The sequence below is a fragment of the Phocoena phocoena genome, chromosome 2 (assembly GCF_963924675.1).
Source record: "Phocoena phocoena chromosome 2, mPhoPho1.1, whole genome shotgun sequence".
Classification (NCBI taxonomy): domain Eukaryota; kingdom Metazoa; phylum Chordata; class Mammalia; order Artiodactyla; family Phocoenidae; genus Phocoena; species Phocoena phocoena.
The window spans coordinates 89,936,425-89,949,101 of NC_089220.1; the positions used below are offsets into that span (position 1 = coordinate 89,936,425).

At 36.8% G+C, this 12,677-nt stretch overlaps 1 non-coding gene across 1 annotated transcript; it reads right to left on the bottom strand.

The window, feature by feature from the left end:
• Positions 1-10,136: 10,136 nt before the first annotated feature.
• Positions 10,137-10,243, bottom strand: LOC136119711 (U6 spliceosomal RNA). The gene has a single exon (XR_010655672.1). It is a non-coding gene; the product is annotated as a U6 spliceosomal RNA (small nuclear RNA).
• Between the last annotated feature and the right edge of the window lie 2,434 nt (positions 10,244-12,677).

Genomic DNA, 12,677 nt, shown 5'->3' on the forward strand with positions numbered 1-12,677 from the left:
GCCAATAAAATGGACAACCTGGAAGAAATGGACAAATAGTTAGAAAAGCACAAGCTTCCGAGACCAAACCAGGAAGATACAGAAAATATGAACAGACCAATCACAAGCACTGAAATTGAGACTGTGATAAAAGTCTTTCAACAAACAAAAGCTCAGGACCAGATAGCTTCACAGGTGAATTCCATCAAATATTTAGAGAAGAGCTAACACCTATCCTTCTCCAACTCTTCCAAAATATAGCAGAGGGAGGAACACTGCCCAACTCATTCTGCGAGGCCACCATCGCTCTGATACCAAAACCAGACAAAGATGTCAGAAAGAAAGAATACTAAAGGCCAATCAATATCACTGATGAACATAGATGCAGAAATCCTCAAAAAAATACTAGCAAAGAGAATCCAACAGCACATTAAAAAGATCATACAGCATGATCAGGTGGGGTTTATCCCAGGAATGCAGGGATTCTTCAATATATGCAAATCAGTCAATGTGATAAACCATATTACCAAATTGAAGGAGCAAAACCATATGATCATCTCAATAGATGCAGAAAAAGTTTTGACAAAGAGGAACCTGCGACAAAGATGCAGATGTAGAGAATGGACCTGAGGACACGGCGAGGGGGAAGGGTAAGCTGGGATAAAGTGAGAGAGTGGCATGGACATATATACACTAACAAATGTAAAATAGATAGCTAGTGGGAAGCAGCTGCATAGCACAGAGAGATCAGCTCAGTGCTTTGTGACCCCCTAGAGGGGTGGGGTAGTGAGGGTGGGAGGGAGACGCAAGAGGGAGCGGATATGGGGATATATGTGTACGTATAGCTCGTTCACTTTTATACAGCAGAAACTAACACACCATTGTAAAGCAATTATACTCCAATAAAGATGTTAAAAAAAAATGCTGGAGAGAGTGTGGAGAAATGGGAAGGCTCTTCCACTGTTGGTGGGAATGTAAATTGATACCGCCACTATGGAGAACAGTATGGAAGTTCCTTAAAAAACTAAAATAGAATTGCCATACGACCCAGAAATCCCACTACTGGGCACATACCCAGAGAAAACCATAATTCAAAAAGACACATGTACCCCAATATTCATTGCAGCATTGTTTACAATAGCCAGGTCATGGAAGCAACCTAAGTGCCCATCGACAGACGAATGGATAAAGAAGATGTGGTACATACATACAATGGAATCCTAATCCAGCCATAAAAAGGAATGAAATTGGGTCATTTGTAGAGACGTGGATGGACTTAGAGACTGTTATACAGAGTGAAGTAAGTCAGAAAGAGAAACACAAATATCGTATATTAACGCATATATGTGGAATCTAGAAAAATGGTACAGATGAACCCGTTTGCAAGGCAGAAATAGAGACGCAGATGTAGAGAACAAACATATGGACACAAAGGTGGGAAAGTGTGGGGGGGTGGTGTGATGAATTGGGAGATTGAGATTGGCATATATACACTAATATGTATAAAATAGATAACTAATAAGAACCTGCTGTGTAAAAATAAATAAATAAAAATTTAAAAATAATTGATCAAAATCTGATAAAAATTGGTGAAAAACTTAGAGAAAATATTTATGAGTCATAAGTGAGAGCTGAGGCATGCTAATATATTTTCGTAGTTTGGGCTTAATACTTGAGATCAAAAGGCTGTAGAGAAGACCTCACTGTCCCCTTTGTAACTGCTTATCCAAGCGTCTGGATGGCAGTAGTCTCGTTAGTATTGGGCCCAGAAATACTACCTAAAATTTGATGGCAAGTGTCATAAACTTGTAATGGAAAATTAGGAAGTTAATTTGATGGCATGCATCATTCATTCACTCAATTAGTCAGCAGAGATTCGCTGAGCACTTCGTTTTTCTGGATATTACTCTAGTTGCTGGAAATCATCAAGAAAACAAGACAGACAAAATCCCTGCTCTCATGGAAGTTACATTCTAAGTAGGGAAAGGCAGAAAACAAACAAGTAAATAAATGTATAATATTCCAGATGTCACCAGGGGCTATAAAGAAAAATGAAGCAGGATAAGGGGGATAGTATTGGAAGCAGGAAGGTCACTGTTTTTTATAGGGTGGTCTTTAATAAGGTGTCATTCGAGCAAAGACCTAAGTAAAGTAAAGAAGCAAGCCATGTGGCTCTCTGGGGGAAGGATATTCTTTGCACCTCTGGGTACAAAGGCCCTGTGGTGGAAGCATGGTTGGTAGTTTTGAAGAAGAGCTAGGATATGTGGATGGAGCAGAGGGGCAGAGGAAACAGTTGTAGGACATGAGGTTCCAGAGGTGGGTGGGGACCCACTGATGGGTGACAGGACATTGTTGGAGAAGAAATTGCCCGGAAATTAAGAAGAGGGAGAACATTGGAGGAGATGGCAGTGACCCAAGTAAATCATTCCTCAGAATCAGCTATGTCTGTGAACTAGGCAAAACAGCCTACCTAGGTGTTAATAAAAAAAAAAAGAAAGAGGAAAAAAGAAAGTCAAAGATTTGCTTGTGAGAATACATAGCTGGAATGATAATTCTGCTACAACTTTCTCTAGGGAGAACAGAGAACTCTCTACCCTTCTACTTAGTCCTGACTCACTGTTTCCCGGTTTAGGAAGTTAGTGAACTGCTGTTAGGAGAAAATAATACATATCTATGGCTTTACATTTCTAGTAAAAATCATTCTTTTTGGAAAATATTTACTTTTTTTCAGGTCTCAGATTTGGAAGCCTTCAGCTGAATCCCTAGAGTTGGTTTCAGTCAGCTGATGGAAACATTGTGTGGATGTAAGACTACAGAGTTAAATCATGTTGTTAGGGCCGTAGCCCCAGGCTTAAAATAAACTGTCCTCTTAGCAAAAGAGAAGTGGGCAGTAGGAAAGCACTGATTCAAATAGAAGTTGAAACACCACTCTGTCCTCCCTTAGGTTTCTGGTGTTTACTGATTTATTTTCAAAAATCCTGTCATGCCATTGGAATGGGAGGAACTGTTGGGAGTGTTGAGAGCTGAGAGATTTATAACTCCAGCTTGAATGATCATTCCAGAACTATCTAAAGCAAGTAGAACTTTTTAACCCATTTTGAGTCTTTCACTCATTAAAAAAGTCCTTATATATGAAATCATTTTAGGAGATTTAGTGATCTCTCAAGCTGGCCAGTGGATTCAGGATAAGTTTTTAATGCTACTAGAGATTAAAAATGGAATTAGAAATGAGACCCAAACTTATTTCTGTGTGTTGTAAATAGCATGAGCTTGGAAGAGAAAGGTATGTGTTCATTTTCAAGTTTTGCCACTTAACAACTGTATAATTTTGGACAGGTCACATTCTCCCAGAACCTTCTCATCTATAATATATAATATAGGGATATTTGTAACTCTCTCTCTCTCTAGTTTTATCTGAGTATGAAAGTTGAGATAAGATGTGATCAAGTATTGATACTTTCTTAACTGTAAAATTATAAATACATATTATTAAACAGCTTTGTAGTATTTAAAGAATCACTCTGCAGTGATTTTATGCACAATTTGAATGAGGCACTTGCTATTCCAGAAATAGTTATACAAATCCAAATCTATTGTTATGGGACTTCAGGGGCCCTGCTTTTCAGCCCATGATATTTTTTGTGACATCTGGGAAACAAAGTGTCCCTAGTGTTAAGTTCATGTTTGTTCCCTCCCCACCCTCCTTCCACCTACAAATCTGAAAGATCACTGCATGCCTAACACATTTGGGGTGCTCCAACTCTGAGCCTTTGGAAGTCAGTGAAATTGTTCCTTGTTGACCCTAGAACACCAAAGTACTTTACTCTTAATCATCTAAAAAGTAATGAACAATCACATATGTTCTTCAGTTTTCAGGAAACACCATTAAGATGTTCTTAGTGAATAAGTTCTGCAAATTGCTAAGTCTTGTCTCCTCAAGCAAGAAATTTTAACAGATGTTTATTGAATTGTTCCTAAAATGTATTATGATTTCTTACTGTATCATAGTATTCTGAACATAGTTTAGGAGCTAAAGTTATAGTGTTCTTTAGTACAGTGATTGGTAAAATAACTCTTGCTGGGTGCAGGCCCTTTCCCCTACACTAAATAAACCCAAATTACTTGCAAGGCATCCAGATTTTTTGCTTCCTTGTTTAGTGTCACCTGTATCTTCCTGGCTGATCTCCTTTAAGTGTAAGCCCTCACCCACCTCTACTTTTAATTTACTCCCTGCTATACTGCTTCATAAACTAACAATTTTAGTACTACCTTCAGGTTTTCTGCCACATCATCAATTGTATCAGCATTATTATACATGTAATGCCTTTTAAAAACAATAGGCTTTTTTTTTACTTAAAATATTTTAAAAGATAATTATATCACTCTTCCATTACCAGTGTAATTGTCAGTTATGTTTTAGCATACATTAAAATAAATATATAAGGACTTCTACTTCCAGCCAAGATGAAGTAAAAAAGAACAGATTTATACTCCTGTCTAAACAACCAGTAAAATGGACAAAATGTATATAATAACAGTTTTCAAGATACTGTATGTCAGGCAAGGAAGGACAGTGATTCCTGAGAGATGAGAAAAAAAACAAGTTGGGCCTATGATTGCCCCAACTTACTGTCTTTGGAGAGTTTCCAGGCCACAGTACAGGAGGGGAAATCAAGGAGCAGTCTGATATACTCCCTGAGTTGAGGATATGAAGCTGAGAGCATGAGGAGGTCAAGATGGCTAGAGTTCTCAGGACAGAGATCCTGAGAAGAGAGAAATGAACAGAGAACTCTGGAGATCTGCAGTGTCCACCTTGAGGATTTAGTTCAGTATTGATCAATGCAATATCGTATTGGAAATTCTAGGCAGCAAAGTATGGCAAGAAAAAAAAAGTCATCTAAATCGGAAAAAAGAAGTAAAAGCTCTTTTAATTGCAGACAACGTGAATATCTAAGTAGAAAATCTAGTGAAATCTACAAAAAAACTACTTAAACTAAGAAGTGAGTTTAGCAAGGTTACAACATGTAAGATCGATAGACAAAAATCAAGTGTTTTTATGTATTAGTAATGAATATTTGTTAATTGAAATAAAAAATTAGAGGCATTTAGAATAACATCAGCAATATGAGGTACTTACAGATAAATATTCAAAAAAGATATGATCTAATACACTGAAAACTGTAAAACATCATTAAAGGAGATTAAAGAAGACCTAAATAAATAGATTGACATACTGTGTTTATGGGTTGGAAGACTTGATATGTTAGGATGTCAATTCTCCCCATATTTATCTATAGATAAAACACAATTCCAAATCAGATTGTAGCAGGCATTTTTGTAGAAATTGAAAACTTATTCTAAAATACATAATGCAAATGACTTAAAACTCCAAAGTGACTTCGAAAAGATAAGGGAACAGAATTTTTGAGTTTTAAATAATGTGCCCAAGATCATAGAGCTGGTAATTGCCTAAGCCAGTATTCACATCGAGGCCTCCTTGATTCAAGAGCACACCCCCCACACACACACATACACACACTATTTTCTCCTGCTATATCATACCACCCGTAACTAATTCTGTGGGAGGACTCAGGGAAAACCTTTCAGAAGAGGTGATGTTTAGGCAGTGTATTGAAGGGCGAATGAGAGTTATTCAGTAGAGAATGCAAGAGGCATTTGTGATGGAGGAAACAACAGGATTACATAAATGAGAAATTGGTGGCTGGCCTTGTTCTTTGCCAAGCAGGTGCTGTACCAACCCTGTGGATTTGTTCTTCAAGGATATGGGATAGGAGGACTGGGGAAAGGACCAGGGCATCTGATGGCAGAATCTACTTAGCTCCATTCTCCACAGTAATACCAGAGCAGACTGTGGGTGAAGGACCTCCGTTTCTCTCTATTATTCTCTCCACTCTATAAACACAGAGTGGTTCAGCCCACAGTCATTTATCTAAGCCTGCTTCTTCTACACAGAAGAGAATCATACTCCTTAGGAGCAATATTGCTCGGCATATTGATAACTTTCTTTTGAAAAGCAGAAGCCCCTTTTTGTGGATTTGATTTGATTTCCTCATCAGAGGATGTTATTTGAGATTTGCAGGTGCAGGCTAACATCTCTATGAGGCAGAGGCACTTTGTTTATTTGCTCACCGTCCATGACTTCACCGGGCATGTTGGTGCATCTGGTTTAAGCCCAGAGAAGAGACATTTGCAGGATCAAGCCTCACTGTCTTATCAATGTGCCAAGATGTTTTGAATGTAAAGACAGGGAATATTGTCCAGTGGTTCTGTGCTTGAAGGGCCTTTTTCTGATTGTTTTAAAATGTGAATACTATTTTCATGGAAAATATTGTGTGGGGCTCTAGTATAAATAAGGTGTTACAATGAATTTTAATTGCATTTAAGCAGGCATTGCTACTACCAAAAGATGCAGGAAAGTGGCATTGAGATCATTATAAAAAATATGGATTTAGAGATAAGGCCTAATATAAAAACAGATTTTGGTAACTGCCTGGAGTAAATTGAAATTTGGTCTCAATGCTAATATTGTCTAATACATTCAAGAATAAAACACTGGCTTGATCTCGGTTATTGCTCCATGGAGATAAACTCCTCATCCATGGAAGATGAAATAACCCTTGAAGGTTTCATACCATTACTATGCAGTGCATAGTAACAATACAACGAATTAACAAAGTAGGGTCTATTATTGGAGAATGATTTCACGTCAGCTTCAGAGCAGTTTACTCATTTCAGAAGTCAGTGTAATAAAAGAGCATTTTATTTCTCCAACATCCCTGAGGAAATGTGTGTGTGTGTGTCTGTATTTGGTCACATAAGTATGTTTTCATGATAACCCCGTCATGCCCTTTTATCACAAATCAAGTTTTTAATTTCACTGATCTTGTTTTAAAAAATCTAGAATTTCATAGGATGGATATCAAAAACAACAACTGGAGATTAGTAGGCTTTTAATAAATTAGTCCTTTATTCTTGTAACACCTGCTCTGGACTTCTAAACTGGGGCAATCACTAGGGCAGAAACTAAGCCAATAATAGGAGCTTAAATACACCAACCCTGTACTTTACATATAGCAGCTACTAAATAAATGTTGGAAAACTGAATTTCAAACAGTAGCCCTGAATATAAGGTCAAATATAAGGGGTTTGATACTCAAGGTATTCTGTTAGCGAGGGCTTATTTTCACATGGCCTATATGTTTCTAGTAATAGCAGCAAACAACAGACTATTCTGAGTCATTACCATTAGTCTCCATAGGTAGACCCAGACCTTCTACTTAAACATAACTTGTGTTTGTTTTGTTATATCACTTTCATAAAAATTTTGGGGAGGGGACAGGAGGTGAAAATTCATGTTTCCAATGAGAAACTTGTGTTCAAGTATTTGCATTTTTATTAAAATACCTAAAATGATTGGGCAACTAATATTTTAAAAAAGAACTGTAGCTGTTTTAGTTATTGCTACTGAGCTTAGGACAGCTGTTGCAGATCTAAACAGTTTGAACTTTAGTGTAAATATAAATTTTAAAGAAAATGGGGTCATGACTGGCTTCTTTACTTTAGCTCATCAAACCATTCTGTTTATAATGTTTTCTGTCCCAAGTAGGAGGTAGAACCTTATCACATCTATGACTTAACGCTATTTTGGTTATATGATAACATTCATCATCAGAACTCCTGAAGTGCTGTACATTTCCTACAGAATCAGGGTCAGGTTCCTATGTTGCATGGATGTAGTGGTACATCTTGACCTCTCTCTTCACGTACCCTGCCCAAACGTCGAGCTGAGCAGCCTCTTATTCCTTATTGGTACCTGATGCTTTCTTGGTTCTACCTCTCAGTGCATCCTCTTCCTTCTAAAGAAAAAAATTTTCCACCCATTTCCATGTGTTTATATCCTACTTACCTTTAATATTTTACCTCATATGTCAAAATTTTCTGAAGAATTCCCTGATTCTTACATTGGACATGATTACTCTCTCTCTGTCATTTATAAAATCTCTCATATATTAAAAATAAAATCTCTCATATATCTCATTTTGATCTCATTTTGCGATGCTTTCTTTTCTACTCTACCAATAAGAACAAAATCACAAGGATAATGATAAATATTAAACCTTATTCTATAATATGAAAAGTTCGTTATGTACATTATCTTATGCAATCCACAAAACAACCCCATAGTGGAGACGATGCTATTATTACTCCTAATTCACTTAGGAACAAATTCTTAGAGAGGGCACAGTGATTAATCCAAGGTCCAGTGGTTGGTTTTACATCTGGAATTCTAATTCATAGACCTTATTCTTAGCTAATAGGCAAGACTGTGCTTCATAGCTATACCTCCTTTTGCTTGTAACTTACCACTTTCTACTTTGTTGTGTAATTACCTATGACCTGAATTACTATAGTTGTTGTTCCTTGAGGGCTAAAATTATGTTTGATTCTTCTTGGTATTTTAAACATGACTGAACTCAGGGTTTTACACTAAAGTTAAGGGTGGTCCAAAACTATTTGGAGAACAACTGAAAAATTTGGAACCTTTCATATATTCTTTTATAGCTCTGACATGGAAGATTTATTGAGAGAGGAAAGTACTATGTTTAACTGTCATCAAAATAAAGTGGAAAATATAGCTTTGCCCAAAAGAAATGACATGTTCTGAAAGAATAAAATTAAAATGGGATTTTAAATCCATTATCTAGTCTATCTGAAAATAAACAAGGACAGTCACCTAATTGAAGGAGTTAATGTCTTTAAACTTTCACAGTCACTGTGTAATACTCATACATGTGGAATCTGGAACTCTATTTCCTACTGAAATGAAAGAGTTTATACTTGACTAAAAGAAATATTAATGAAACAATAGCTCATATTCATGATATTTTAATAATTAATAGAGAAAGGAATAATAACATGTATTTATTTATATTTTTAACTTTTTATTTTATATTGGAGTATAGTCAATTAACACTGTTGTGATAGTTTCAGGTGCACAGCAAAGAGACTCAACCATACATATACGTGCATCCATTCTCCCTCGAACTCCCCCTTTATTTATATTTATATCATGCAGATAGATAACTGACTGCTTTTCATCAAGATGATTGTCACTAAATTTACAGAGCCTCAATACTGAAGTAGGAGAAGGTGTTGAAAATAAGATATCTTATCTGGAGACTAATAACCTTTTTGTTTTTAACAAGCTATCTTATCTTTACTACTGTTTTAGAAGCTCAAGAGAGTGTCGACCTTGAATAAACACTGCTATTTCCATCATCATGTCCTGAGATTTATTCAGAGAGGAAATGTCTCATCAAAGGGATGGAATACAGTCCAGGCTTATGAAGTAGCAAATAGATCTGTGAGGAGGTCACCTTCTAAGATTGAAGAACCTTCTTTTCTGGATCATTTATCTTAGTCATCCTAACTACACCCCCAATTGCACAATGAATGCTAAAAAGAATTTAGACTTCCTTCAACCATCCTGTTCATTCATGAGGTAAAAAGAGAGATGAGGATGAAAGCCTAGTTGATTGACAGTTTTTGATTATATTCTTAAGGGTCTAATTGAATAGTGTGTCCTATAAAACTTCCTGAACATCGAGTATATTCCCAATATTGGTTATATTGTGCTACAAAAATCCAGACACCTAGGAGGATTTTTTCTGATTACTTCCCACCTATACATAGTTAACATCATGTAGACATAATGAGGCTGATAGAATTTTCATGAAATAGTCATTGGATGTATACTGTTTGGATACTGGGATATCAACGTTTCTATCTAGTAATCCTCCATACAGAGCTCTTCACAGCCAAATAATGACACAGCTAAACAGTATCACGAGAGGTACTCTTAAGGTCTTGATTCGCTGCTTTCTTTTCTTTTTTTTTTATTTTAAATTTAATTTAATTAATTAATTTATTATACAGCAGGTTCTTATTAATTATCTGTGTTATAGATATTAGTGTATATATGTCAATCCCAATCTCCCAATACATCCCACCACCACCAACGCCCCCCCCTCAACGTTCCCCCCTGGTGTCCATACGTTTGTTGTCTACATCTGTGTCTCTGTTTCTGCCCTGCAAACCGGTTAATCTGTACCATTTTTTTAGGTTCAACATATATGAAAAATATGGAATGCTTCACGAATTTGCGTGTCATCCTTGCACAGGGGCCATGCTAATCTTCTCTGTATTGTTCCAATTTTAGTATATGTGCTGCCGAAGTGAGCACTGCTGCTTTATTTTCTTCTGCCACTTTATTCATTTATATACATATATAAATATATATATAATTTCTGTCAAATTCTGTTCATAAGGAAATCTTTATGATCAGCGTTTTCAGGTTACCCCAAGAACCTCACAAAAGATACTGAATTTTATGATGCAAATTACACTGATACTTCCTAAAAAAGTTCTGTGTTCTGTCTTTGTAATGGAGTCTTTAGATTTCTTTAGACCTGCATCCCACTTAGAAGTCCCTGACTATACTGAGCAAGTTCAATGACTCTTTCCTAGAGTCAACCAAATAAAAATAAAATTTCTTTTTCTATAATAAATGGTAGATCAGGATTTTTCTCCATCTTTTCCCTGTACCTTATGCTTCTAACAAGGAGGCACATCTCCAGTGTTTTCTACCTTGATACCTTGCTGTTTCCACTGAGAATGTGTCACACCCCAGTTATATGTTACCTTCTCCAGGAAGAGTTCTCTTTTTGTCCAGCAGAATTGATCTCTTCATTCTCTAAACTTATAACTCTCTTGTAGCCCTTATCATATTATTTTAAATTTTATTACACATCTGATCTTCCCAGCTTGAGGATAAATTACTTGAGGCTAGGGAACATGCTAATCTCACCTTTGAGTCCACCACAGCTCATAAGGCAATGTCCAAAAAAGGTAGGGAGTAAATATTTGTCAGGAAAGAACAAGTGAATTGTCGTTTTCCTAAAGACAGTAATGAAGCCAATTTTGTACTGTTTGTGTAAAATGTTGGATAAGGTTGTCGAGATTGTTACACACAGAATCTTGTCCTTTTTTAGTGAGGCCATTAACGTGGAGAAAAGGACTATGCAGACAATTATGAAAGATATATCTTAAGATAAGTAGTTAGAAAGGTTTTCAAGGTTTTAAAAAATATGTTTCACAAGGAACCAGAATTTAAAATGTTATTTCGTTCTTTTTCTATGGGATTCTTAAATCCCACAGTGGATTCGCCACTGATAAGCACTGGCTCTTGCTCTCTTTCTTTTTTAATCCTTCAGTTTCTAAGGTAACTTTTAATATCTTGGCATCATTCCATGGTCTTTGGTGTGCTGGTACTTTTCTTATAAGGCCCGTTTTGAGACTATGCCTTTTGGTGATTTCAGAATAGAAACAGATAGGAACAGTGCACCTTCCCCATTGAATGTCATAATAGTTTTCAACACAGAGGTGTATTGCTCATGATTCTAGTGATTCAAAGTCCTCCTTTTCCTAGGGTAGAAAGAATATAGAGCCACAAATACCCTTCCTTTAAATTTAACTACTTATCATAATGTCTTCTAATGAAATCTTTTCTGAATGGTTTGACGCAGGTGTCTGTGCTGGTTGTGGGGCGGGTGGGGGGTGGGGGTTACAAAGAATGAGATGAATGTGAGAGTTCAGGGACGGGCACAAAGCAATAATTGACATTTGACTGTTGTGGCAGAGCCTTTACCAAGATCCAATCTGCGGTTCCTCAGTCGTAGGGAAACAAAACACTACTGTGCTTCACCGAACCATTATCTTGCTCCCTGCAAGAGCTGAGTATAGCCTGAATCTTTTTCATGGTTCTCTGTTCTACATTGAACAACACATAGCAGAATGTATCGTCAGTAAAGCCAGTAAGCTCTGATCCTAGCTGGGTATACCACATTTTTTCCCCTCTGTATTACTTACAACTTCTCCTTGAACAAATTTAGCTGTACCATTTCAGGAAACAGAGGTTGACCAAAATCCTCAAGCATCTCTGGTTAAGAGGGATTTTCACTGCAATGCATACACGTAATACTTCCAAGCATTCTGTATGGTGAGAGTGAAATTTGAGAAATGTATATCCAAATAGTATGCACGAATTGTGTCTATATGATATATAAGTACCTCATCAACTTGTGAACAACTAGTAGGAAAAAATGTAAAGAAATAATGATAGGATATTATGAGAACTGGAAGAACTGTAGAGAAAAGCATATCTCAGTCTCTCATTCTGAAGATGAGAAAACTAAAGTCCAAATGGGTTAATTGATTTTCTCAGTATCATTTATCCATTAAGTGACAAAGCAAGGACTCCTGACTCCTGGTCCAGTGCTCCCCTCCATCATACCATTGCATTCATATAAGGAAGAACTAGCTGCAAATGGATTCTCTGGTGCTTATTCAGATGTTTCTGGTGCTTATTCAGATGTTTCTTGCACAAACTTAGAAGCTTTCAGCTCTATCCCATCTTCCACTGAGATGCCCCATTCCATCACTGGGTAGGTCTTACTGTCTAATATTCTTATCATTCTCAAAATCTAGTTTCCTGTAACTTCCACCCATTGGACCTGGTTCTTCTCCTTAGGGCCACACACATGGAACCTGTTTCTTCTTTCCAGTTGCAGTAGTTCAGCTATTCAAAGACAACTGAAGTTCCTTGTCCCCACATCCCA